This window comes from Mauremys reevesii, linkage group 16 (genome assembly GCF_016161935.1).
Source record: "Mauremys reevesii isolate NIE-2019 linkage group 16, ASM1616193v1, whole genome shotgun sequence".
Taxonomy (NCBI): Eukaryota; Metazoa; Chordata; order Testudines; family Geoemydidae; genus Mauremys; species Mauremys reevesii.
In genome coordinates, this window is record NC_052638.1 from 17,690,633 (window position 1) to 17,701,877 (window position 11,245).

Consider the following 11,245-nt stretch of genomic DNA (forward strand, 5'->3'; position numbering starts at 1 on the left):
GAACCCATAATGCATTCTGAATAGTGCTAAGGGAAGTGAAAAGACTGTTCATTTATTGGTTCCATTTTAGCTAGTCAACATCCTCAGTTTTGACCTTGTGTTCTGATCAAGTTCTGGTTTTAGTTACTATAGAATATGTTTTTTTAATTCTATTGAATTATCTATACACACACACATAATACACTCTCATTTATCCAAATGGCCTGGGGGATATCTGAAACTTTCAGATAAATGGAAGTGCTATTAACTATCGTAGGACGACATGGGGCACACACGGGGGATTCGGATAACAAGGATTTTCAGGTAAAGGGAATTTGGATTGCACTGTCTATAATTTCAGCTTTTTCCCATTGTTACTTATGCTGAAAAGGAAGAGACCTCAAATCTGGGCAAGACTGATTAGATTCACCACCCACCTCTTTCTCCCTTGCTTTAAGTAACCAGACACTATAGATGTTCCTGGCACAGCCACTGAAAAATGTCAAATTGTGTGGGTTTAGGTGCAGTGGGCCTAGCTTTTCATGCACTGTGCTTGTGATTTCAGTGAGTTGCTGGAATGGCCTAGTTTTTGATGCTGCTTCCTTTCCCCCCTGCGTGTTGGCTGCAGACAAAGTTTGAAAGCATTCCTCTGCATCAAGATTTTTTTTTTTTTCTTTCCAAAGAGAGGTTTCAGTTGAGGCTGTCAGCTTTCAAAAGTGCTTAGGAGTTAGCGTGAGGAGACGGGGCAGTCCAGTAGCAGGGGGAAAAAAGCATGAAGACGATGCCAGAGTCTTTGAAAGAAGTCCCTTGGGAGGTGAAATCTTTGAAGGGTGTCTCCTCCTCCTTCCTATGCAATTTCTTCCTGCAATCCTGAAAAGACAGATGTAATCTCAGAAAATGGGAGGCAGGTTTGACTATGATTGTCACCGTACCTCACCTCCAGGAACAGCAGCTCAGGAGGGACTTCTGTGAATTCATTAATAATATACAGCACTTTTTATAGGGTCTTACATGTTCAAAGCTCTTTACAAATCTCAGGCCAGATTAATCCAGGATTTACGTCTGCATGAACCATGGCAAAGGGCTCTGGTCCCCAGGAGATTAGAAGGCCTGTCATGAAACTTGGTTGTGATGACTTAAAAAGGACACACAAAGTGTCTGACTTAGAACAACGCTTCCTCAGCTCTCGTCCCCTAGCGCCCCTCCTCTACTTGCACTACATTGATGACATCTTCATCATATGGATTCACGGAAAGGAGGCCCTTGAAGAATTCCACCTGGATTTCAACGATTTCCACCCCACCATCAACCTCAGCCTGGACCAGTCCACACAAGAGATCCACTTCCTGAACACTACAATGCAAATAAGTGATGGTCACATAAACACCACCCTATACTGGAAACCGCTATACTAACCTACATGCCTCCAGCTTCCATCCAGGACACATCACACGATCCATTTTCTACAGCCAAGCCCTAAGGTACAACTGAATTGCTCCAATCCCTCAGAGACAAACGCCTACAAGATCTTTATCAATCATTTTTAAAATTACAATACCCACCTGGGGAAGTGAGGAAACAGATTGACAGAGCGAGACGGGTACCCAGAATTCACCTACTACAGGACAGGCCCAATAAGAAAAAACAACAGAAAATAACAAAACACCACTGGCCATCACGTACAGCCCCCAGCTAAAACCTCTCCAGCACAATATCAATGATCTACAACCTATCCTGGAAAATGATCCCTCACTCTCACAGACCTTGGGAGGCAGGCCAGCCAGCCCTCACTTACAGACAACCCCCCAACCTGAAGCAAATACTCACCAGCAACTACACACCAACCCAGGAACCAATCCCTGTAGCAAACCTCGCTGCCTACTCTGCCCCCATCAGAGGATCCAACCACATCAGCCACACCATCAAGGGCTCATTCACTGGAACATCTACCAATGTGATATATGCCATCACGTGCCAGCAATGCCCCTCTGCCATGTACATTGGCCAAACCGGAGAGTCCCAACATAAAAGAATAAATGGACACAAACTGGACATCAGGAATGGTAACATACAAAAGCCAGTAGGTGAACACTTCAATCTCCCTGGACGTTCTATAACAGATTTAAAAGTAACTATTCTTGAATAAAAAAACTTCAGAAAGAGACTTCAAAGAGAAACTGCAGAACTAAAATTCATTTGCAAATTTACACCATTAATTTGGGCTTGAATAGGGACTGGGAGCATCAGGCTCATTACAAAAGCAGCTTTGCCTCTCCTGGAATTGACACCTCCTCATCTGTTATTGGGAGTGGACTACATCCACCCTGATCGAATTGGCCTTGTCAACACTGGCTCTCCACTTGTGAGGTAACTCCCTTCTCTTCATGTGTCTTTATATAATGCCTTCATCTGTAACTTTCACTTCATGCATCTGAAGTAGTGAGGTTTTTTACCCACGAAAGCTTATGCCCAAATAAATCTGTTAGTCTTTAAGGTGCCACTGGACTCCTTGTGGTTTTTGTGGATACGGACTAACATGGCTACCCCCGATACTTGACACAGAAAGTGGACAGCCAAAGAATAAACCTCGGGGAAGGGAAGTGGAAACTCAAGAGAGGGGAAGTTCACAGTTCTAGAGAGCAAAGAACTCTGGGAAGAAGTGAACAAGCCACTTTGGGCAAGGAAACAGAAGGCTCAAGCGCCAAGCCAGCTCCTTACTTCCTTTTCCAGGACCCACGGTAGGAGCTTCTGGGAGAGGGTGGACACAAGCTCTTTTTCATTTCTTTACATTCAGATAAAGACCCTCAGAGAAGAGCCTATAACCCACAGAAAGATGAGAAGAAGAGAGTCTGATTGAAACCTTGTTTATTTAGACTTTCGTTACGCCAAGGGAGGAAGGGGGGCAGTAGCTAAACGTAAAACAATGGTGAAATTTATATATTCCTGCACAACTGTGAACCTAACCGAATAACTTCAGCTCCAAGTTAACCACAGATTCATTTGATCCTGTGTTTCCATTTGACTGTTCCTCTCAAGAACCAAAACCAGCATATTGATTTGTATTGCGTCTTCACAGCTTATTTTAAATCATGATTGGTTCTTACTTCAAGGAAATTTAAATCAGAACTGATAGACTTTAAATGGCCAATTCAATCATATTGTACAAGAAGCAGGAGTGTCAACTCACATTTGGAGGCCAGCGCACTCTCAAATTCACTCTGTCATCCGCTCAGCCCTTTAAACACTCATCACCTGCAGTCAGAGGCTGAGCAGGATCTGAGCTCCATCCTCCAGGGATAAAGTTACAAATAGAGCAGAGATTAGACGAGGGAGAAATGAATACCATATAGGCAGAAGATTGGGAACTGAGACATTAAGTGACTAGATCAAGGTCACCTAAAGTCTGTAGCAGAGGTAGGAATTGAACCCAGATCACCTGAGTCGCAGTCCACAAGCCCATCCACCTTCTACACCCACTATTTTGTAAATGCCTCCCCCTTCTCTTTCCACCTTAGCAATTGAATTGAAGCTTTGGACAGTTCACACGCTGGATCTTAGGCTTTGTGGCTGGACACATCAATTAAGTGGATACACAGAGTGGCCCAAATTTGTGTGAACTGGTCCTGAAAATAGCTATGAAATCAATACATTTTCTGTAACCTAAATCAATAGCGTAGCTGTGCAGAAGTACAGGCCATTTAAATGGTCACTCAAAAACCATTTAAAATAAATCTAGATTTCCAGTGTACCAAAAGTAGGGTGACCCCATTTCCTAAAGGGAAAACAGGACACCGAGCAGGCTGGCCCAAGGGCCCTCCCCACGGGTCTGGCCCCAGCTGCTCACCGCAGGCCCCCGCACTGCAGGGCTGGCCCCAGCTGCTTACCCACAGCACCCTCCCCCCCTCCCCTGACTGTCACTGGTCACTCAAACCCTGCTGGCTCCCCACTTGAGGCTATCACTGGTCAGTCAAACCCTGCCAGCCCCCTGCTCGAGGCTGTCGCTGGTCGCTAGAACCCTGCCGGCCCCCTGCTTGAGGCTGTCGCTGGTCACTCGAACCCTGCCGGCTTCTTCCCTGCACTGGCCTGGCATCTCTGCCTGCCCCCCACATATTGTTCTGCACCGCACCCCACTTTTTTGACAAAACTGGGCATTCGTCCCATTTGCTCTTGCCAACTTGATCAGTCAGCAAGAACAAACGGGACAGATGCCCACTTTTGCCAAAGACGTCAGGACGGCTGGGACAGGGCTTACAAAAGGGACCATCCCAGCCAAAAATGGGACGTATGGTCGCCCTAACCAATAGGTATAACACAATAGAACAAAGCCGTTCTGTTCAGTGTTACGTCTTCCGCTGAAAGGACACACCATTTCTGCTGCCAGTGCCGGGGCATCTCTATGTAACGCATGCCCACTCAGTGTGGGGCTCCATTCCCTTTTAGTGGTGCCTGGGCCAGGCCCATGAACCTGCCAGAACATTATCTAACAGAGCTGAGTCTTTTAGCTCAGGCAGTAGAGGCTCATGCTTTAGGATGCAGAGTACTGCTTCGATCCCCAATGCTCACAAGTCACCCAGGGCTGCAGATGACCTTTCATTCCCCAAGGTGTACCAGAAACCTTTGCACTGGCTGCAGGAGATACAGAGGATTTGGGAAACCTAAATCCAAAGGCACCCACGGAACACCAGTGAACAGAGACAAGATCAAAAGAGGTGGTGTGGGGCTGGAATGCTGCAGTCCCACAAGTGCATCAGGATGGCACTCGAGGTGAATGATGAGAGATGGTGCCCTTAGGCAGTTGTCTATTTAGATAATGCCTAATGCTGCCCCGTCTGAAGATGCTCAATAACGTTGTGGTAAAAACAGCTGCAGCACCACAATGGAAAATAAATTTACTCTGAAAAGACGTTTCCATCTGGCTCCAGGCTTGGCCACAGCAGAAAATGTATTTGTGAGCACCAGCAATGCTCACCTGAGTTAGGCTGGTTGCATTGTTCCACAACAGCAGCATCTTGACTAACGTCTTGACATATCTTACTGGATTTCTTACTGGGTTTCCAGCTCTGTTCACCGCTGATTTTCAGGATGTGTTGACCAGACTGTGGTCCAAGTAATTCTCCATTTCTTCAGGTTTTTGGTTTGGGCCCAGTCGCTTCAATAATAGTCACATTTCAAATGCTCAGCATCCACATTTAGATGTTAAAGGGAGAACTATCACCGTCATGCCAGCAAAACCACACACATCTACTGTACAACTCAGAATAACTGCTGTACATTGATTCTTCTCTGCATTCACTCATTTGACAAATCAGCAAGAATGAATGTCCTGTAATTATGTCTAGCAGCATGGAACACTGCTTATCAGAGGCCAAATCCAAAGTCCACTGAAGTCAATAGGAGTCTTTCCACTGAACTAAAAAGGCTTTGGATCAGACCGTAGCAGAGTCTACCCAGAAGCTGATAGGTAACATAACACACATATATGGCCAGGTTGGGTTTTTTTGTTTGGTTGGTTGGGGTTTTTCTGCACTATAATAAACAATTCTGTCAGAGTTTACTTTTCCCACTGCTACAGCCAAGGTAATCTCTGTTCTGTTCTTGTTCTACTCACATTTTTCTTCATACTAAAGAACTTTAACAAGAATTCTGCTAAAATGTATTGACCAGACTTACATCTTCTAGACTTCGAGCCTGGTCTGTCTAATATCACGATGTTTTTGGGAAAGCTGCTGCATTTGTATCTTTAATATTTGACAAAAACCTACAGCCTTAGAAAGGTCTTTTTATGTTTTGTATAAATGTGTGGTTCAGGCTACACATAGTTGTCGCACTGTCTGGAGTGGTTCACAAATGTGGATGCTAGCCTCAAGGCAGACAGTTACAAACCAGGGCACGAACGCCACACTGGTTGTGTGTTCTATAATTGGATTTTGCCAACCCAAGTATCCAGTGTGAACTCCTCAAGCATTAAAACAGCCTTAACATGGAGTCACAGACAGCCTCCTTGGGCACTCCAGCTATCTTGCCACCCAGGCAAGCCTGCCTTTGTGATAGATGGTCCCTTACACCAAAAATCACAATGTTCAAGTTACTCCCAGTCCCAAAGGACCAGTCACTTACTCCAGTCAATTGTACCTTAGCTCTTTCACAAAAGGTAACACTTGTAGCCAATCCTGTAATAAGCTAACTGAAGATTTATTAACTAGGAAAAAGAAATAGGTTATTTACAAGGTTAATGCAGGTAAACACATACAAATCAGTTTAGTCTTAGGTTCCAAAAAGCAACAGAAGCTACTGTAATGTGTGCAAGCTCTATGTCCTTAAGAGCTAACCCCGGATAAGCAGCTTGGGGATCCCTTGCTGCTGTTTAGAAATATTGCCCTCTCCAGCAGTCAAACAGCATAGCGATACAGTTCCTTCTGGTCAGGGCTTTTTATTCCTTTCCCCCGAAGTTCAAACTATGATGGGCCAAGAGTTTGTGTACATCCCCTCTTCATAGGTGTAGGGGCAGCAATCAACAAAGTCTTGTCCGCTGAGGTTCCACAATGGTTGGTTTGGTGTCAATAGGCCTTCTTTTGTTGAGCAGGAGATGACACCTCTTGTGGTAAACTAGCAGTTCCCACTTCCTGACTATATCCAGTTTCATAGCAAACACTTAGCTATTACCTTATAACCTGGGATGCAGATATTATAAGTGAGATTGATGCATGCGGCAACTCACAAGCAGATCAAAAAATCCAAACGCTAAGCACATTCTTATAAACCTAACATCTATTTTAACAATGAGAACACACAGGTGAGCCAGTCTGGTTCTCAGCTATGCATTTGTCAGTGATCATTGAGGCTTAGGGTCCTTGGCATGAATTGGCACCTGGCCTGTCAGAGTCACAATGATAACATATGATTCTGCCCTTCCCAATATGCTGAGATTGTAGCTCATCCACTGGGTCATTCTGGCATTGTGGAGGCCAGTTGAATACATGATCTACACATGTAAAGTGTGTCATCCAGTACATTCATACAAGACATTCCAATAACCCACCATAATTGTACTGTAGCTTAACCTCACCTTGCTCATTATTACATATCAGCAGTCTTAGATTAATACATAACAGCTCCTTGCCATTACAGTCGTTCAAGGTAATAATAAGAGATATACCAATCTCCTAGAACTGGAAGGGACCTTGAAAGATCATTGTGTCCAGCCCCCTGCCTTCACTAGCAGGACCAATTTTTGCCCCAGATCCCTAAGTGGCCTCCTCAAGGATTGAACTCACAACCCTGGGTTTAGCAGGCCAATGCTCAAACCACTGAGCTATCCCTCCCTGAAGCTCAAAATCTGTTCGAGTAAGGGCCAACTGGCTCAGTCTCTCCTGTCGGTTACGACAACGTAACAGATCAGAACTTGGCCCTCTGCCTGTTGTAACTTCTAACTAGACACATGCATTAATAGCCCATATTTATCATTTTTTTTAAACGACTGTTTTAGGAATTTGTTTGTAGTTCAGTGCTAATTTTAGCTTGATCAGAAAGTGCTCTGAGGATACTTGCATAAAAGGTGTTATAGAAATGCACTTCATTGCACAGCAGCTGAATCAAATTCAACACAGTTTAAAATTAGCTACAGTAGTAAAGAATACTGCAGAGATTAAGCTAGCAGGTGTCTGTGTTGTAAGAAAATACCTGCATAATTATGGCCTTTGTAGCTATGCAAACTGAGATAAAGGGAATGAAACCTCATGCTTCAGGGTGCAAGGTGATCCCTTGGCCAGGAAGGGATTTTTGTAAGCATTACACAAAGAGGTTACCACTCAAAAGCACAGGTGGGGTGCAAGACTAAAAATGGACAAGTGTGCAGCTATACTGAAGGTGACAGGATGCTCAGAAAGCTGTGGAGGAGGAGGTGTGTTCCCTTTATTCTCCTGCCTTTTGCAGGGGTCACGCCTGTATTGCACATTTTGGCAAGGTATATGACAAGATGCCAGCTCTGCAGGCAGCATGTCAGGTGAACCTGTGGTCTGATCCAGTGAGACAACGCTTATCTTCCTAAACAGGGAAGAAGAAACGGCACTTTGAGGTCAGAATGGGTAGTTAATGGGACAGGGTGCCATACATGGAAAACTACAAGCTTTCAAATTTCTATCAACAATTGTCACTAACATCCAATAACTACCACCAACACCCCATGCCTCCCTAACAGATTCTTGAACATTCTCCCATGAGAGCCACTTTTCCCCCCAATCCATTGTGCCACTGCTACAACCTTATTTTTATTTTCAACAATTTTCACTGCCTCACAGAATTCCTCTCCGACACAGCTCACCTTTTAAAGATATTTTCCAATTGATCTAATCCATCCTTTCTACCTAAGAGCTTCTTTGCCTGTTTTAAAAAAAAATATCTAAGGATGCATGTAGAATGTAGCATCATTAACAATTCTTTAATACATACAAGCAAATCTGGCAACTTTAAATCATGTTACTTCTTTGAAACATGCCACAGACTGCCTTTTCCACTTTCTACTTAGCAAATCTTCATAGGGTTTTTAATACTCTTTCTACTTTTGCCATGATCAAAGGAATTGCTCTCCGTTTGCTTGTTCCTCTGATAAGTGATAAAAGATGTCAGTGAGACTAATGAGAACTGCCTCCAGCTTCCTTCATAAAGCCCCGCAGAAAAGAAAATCACAATGCATCGTCAAACCTGGTAGTCTTTTAGGAAATAAAGTATGGAAAAATACTAGGCACAAAGGCAATGGCGGGGGGAGGGACTTTTACAAAAGAAACAAAAAACAGGATAATAGTCAGTAGAAAATACTTCTATCAAGAAACTGCATCTAGGTAAACTCCCAAATAGCAGTCTAGCGAGACTGTCTATGGAAGATGTTAAGAGTTTCATTGCTTTGTGCAATATTATTCACTTTCTGTTTCTCCACCCCCACCCCATGTTACAGATGCTGAAACATATTTAGCCAAGTATGTATGAAACAGCAGTGCTAAAACTTGAACCTAGATCCTGCATTAGACCTTTGCACTTCTCTGTTGCATAGCTGGACACCATATGTTACCTTTTCAGGATCAGCAAAAGGTAAACTGTCATTGACTTTAGTGCGTATTTTGCATGAGGAAAAGCCACAGGATCAAGTCATTAATATAAATCTTTCTTAGTTTAAGAAGTAAGGCCCCCAAACCTGCAAGAACTGAATTGAAAGAATCAACACATCCCTGGATTGGGCCCTAAACAACAAGAACTGAAAGCAATCAACACATCTCTCGACTGGGCCCTAAATCACTGATGTGTCATTGGTCACTCACTTGGGGATGAGGTGGGTGTGCAAGGGATAAATCCAATCAAGCCTAAATAGTCAATGGAGTGAGTGTACTGAGATCAGCTGCTAAATAGATGTCAAGGTTTTAATCTCAGGGCTGAGGGGGGCAACTGGCTTTCTGAACAAATAACTTGTCTAGTTTGCTGTTTCTAGGTTGCTTTGCAACCATCTTCTCTGTGTTTTTGCTTGCCAGGTTGCTCCCTGCATTAAATCTGAGGTCTTGAAACAGCTTAGAAGCATAGCGGAAGGCAAAGAAGAAAGGTTGCTAATCCTGGTTGCCCATCTGAAACGTTATCAACATTTCACCCCAAAGTCCTACTGGAAGGGAGTAGTTATGCACAAAGGGGAGGCTTTATAAGGGAGATTCTGCAGAATAACACCATCATCCGGTGGAAATATCTAGTTCTCACTCTCTCTCTCACCCCCTAACTGAAGCAATAGCTGAATGAAAATAAGGGAATGGTTTAGGGACATAATATGCTGAGCTGGGGGAGGCAGCATGGCAGATGCTAGTTAGAGACTATTCCCAGGGCTAGATGTTACCTTGTTCATCTTGAAGTCTCACTCAGGATATGTCCCCTACTTACATGATGTGTTTTCCCTTTTAAAAATGATGAAACTGGTGTCCCATAAACAGATACTTTTAGTTGAACAAGACTAGCTCCAAACATTTTCTCCATAAGGACTGTGATGAATGAGGGCGGGGAGGGGTAGATCCCTTTTATGGACACCCAGCCTGCCAGTTAGCGATAAAATCCCTCTTAGTAGCTGTTCTCTATTTGCTTTACCTGTAAAGGGTTACAAAGTCTCACTGCTACACATAGGTAAAAGCAAGTGAGTAGGCACCAAAAGAGCCAATGGGAGGGCTAGAATTTTTTAAAATTGAGAAAAAACTTCCCCTTTGTCTGTCAGTTTGTTCTCCCAGGAAGAGGAGGACAGAGCAGCAATGCTGTAAGAAGCTTGGGACCAGGTATGAAAAATCATCAGTATCATACCGAGAAACTACTCATTTGAAACTCCAGATATGTAAGTAACTCAGGAAATGTCTAGCAAGACACAATTAGATTTATCCCTTTTATTTCTTTATAGCTTGTGGATTCCTCTATGCTAACCCCCAGTGCTTTTGTTTTGCTTGTAACTTTTAAGCTGGACCTCAGGAAAACTATTCTTGGCGCTTAATCCTTGTAATTGCGCTTTTAAAATAGCTGAGTTCCCAAATGTATTTTCTTTCCTTTTTTTTTAAATAAAATTTACCTTTTTTAAGAACAGAATTGGATTTTTGTGTCTTAAGAAGTTTGTGCACATGTTTAATTACCTGGTGGCAACAGCTGATTTCTTTTTATTTTCTTTGTCAGCTCTTCCCCAGAGGGGAGTGGGGTGAAAGGGCTTTAGTGTACCCCACAGGAAGGAATTCCCAAGTGAGCCTTTCTGGTCTCTCAAAGGGGTTCTGCACTTGGGTGATGGCAGCATCTACCAATCCAAGGTCAGAGAAAAGCTGTAACCTTGGGAGTTTAATACAAGCCTGGAGTGGCAGGTAAAGTCCTTGCGGGCCCCCACCTTCTGCACTCACAGTGCCAGAGTGGGGAATCAGTCTTGACAAGGACAATCTGAAAAAAAAACTAACAATGGGTTCAGTTCCTCCTAGACAGAACTTTTTGTTACCTCGCCTCATCTCCACCTTCCTGATCCTCCCATCACTAATGGCCTTCATAGCAGTATGCACTTTGTTTTCCAGTTGAACTGATGTGTGAAAAGGTCATAGCAACATCATGCTTTCTGTGGACAACCTGCGCTTCAGCCCCTGGCTCTTCCAAATGCTTTGCTGATCTCACAGTCATCCCCATTGACTTAGACTTACATTTTTCAGCAACAGCTCTCTTAAGTCCGCAGGCAGAACAGCCTGGCTGTGGGGTGGCCACTGCAGAAGAAGATACGACTCTG